A 1,579-nucleotide genomic window follows, 5' to 3' on the forward strand; every position below is an offset into this window, starting at 1 on the left:
ACGCTTAATGTACTGAAAACCTATGCATCTGTTAAGAAGGTGGTAGACCCGTACCAAGATATATGGAAACATCTGTATGTGAAACAGGAGAAGCTAAGGACAGAGCAGTGTCTGGTGTAGTCCCTTTGGTATTCATTTTTGGAAAGATTTACATAGGTAGGCGTAGGAGCTGGGGATTTAGCTCAGCGGCACAGCACCTGCCTGGCAAGTGCAACGTCGTGAGTTTGATTCCCGGTACCAGAAAAACAAAAAAACATAGGCATATTAGGATATCGGGACCTGTAAAATGACAGAAAACTTTTTTCTTTTTTTGAGTTAGGGTATCACTAGATAGTTCAGGCTGGCCTTCAACTCACTATGTAGCTATCTTGGTTACTTTTCTCTTTTTGCTGAGACAAAATACCTGATGCCCAAAATTAAGGAAGGAAAGGTTTATTTAGCTCACAGTATGTGGAGGTTTCAGTCCATACTCGGCTGGCTCCAAGGCAGAGTGGCACATGGTAAAGGGTAGCAGTTCATGGCGGCAGAAGACAGCAAAAGCAACGAGCAAAAGGGAGGAGTGGTGGCAAGCAGCCTCTTTCCCTCATACCTTGTACGCAAACTACCCACCCCAGGGCGGGTGTAGCACTCACACCCACAAATCAGTCATCAGACTCTAGAAGCCTGTCCCATGACTGCATGAGGCTTTGAGGGGACATCCAGAACCCAACCATAACAGTAGCCCAGGCTGGCCTCAAACTCATAGCAATCTTCCTGTCTCAGCCTCCTGAGTGCAGGATTACACGTGTGTGCCACTACACCTGGGAACCTTTTCTTTCCTTTTTTTTTTTTTTGGTTTTTTTCCGGTACAGGGAATCGAACTCACGACCTTGTGCTTGCCAGGCAGGCGCTGTGCCGCTGAGCTAAATCCCCAGCCCTCTTTTCTTTTCTTTTTTATCACTATAATTTACAAGATCAAAAGTGGCCAGGGAGCAGGGCTTGGTGGTGCAAATCTGTAATCTCAGCCCTTGAGAAGTTGAGGCAGCAGAATCGCAGTGAGTTTGAGGCCAGCCTGGGCTACATAGTGACACCCTATCTCAAAACACCAAACCAAAACAAACGTGGAACGGGCTCCAGGCAAGGTTCTAGCAGCTCCAGGACCCGAGCTCTTTGCCTTTTCTCTCCGCTCCTTGCTGTCACCTCTTGAGGCATTTCTCCAGCAGGGACTGCAGCTGCCTCAGCCCCATCCCGTGGGAAGGAGAGAAAGCGGAGCTCCCCGCCCAGGAACGCAAGCTCTTCCTTTTGGTTTGATGGGGCCGATGTGGGGTCTAATTGGACTCAAACCTGCTGTTGAAGGTAGGATCTCATTACCTGTGGGGGAAAAACAGAATCTCCTGCTGTATACACAGACCACATTTTTTCTGTGAAGAAACGCTCTGCACCTGTCATCTCAGCTACTCAGGAGGCCAAGGCAGAAGGATCACAAGTTTGAACCCGGTCTGGGGAACTTCGTGAGATCTTGTCTCAAAATAAAACTTGAGCGGCTGGGGATTTAGTTCAGAGGCACAGCACCTGCCTGGCAAGCACAAGGTCGTGAGTT

This window comes from Chinchilla lanigera, unplaced genomic scaffold (genome assembly GCF_000276665.1).
Source record: "Chinchilla lanigera isolate Chin_1 unplaced genomic scaffold, ChiLan1.0 scaffold00077, whole genome shotgun sequence".
In the NCBI taxonomy this organism is placed as follows: Eukaryota; Metazoa; Chordata; class Mammalia; order Rodentia; family Chinchillidae; genus Chinchilla; species Chinchilla lanigera.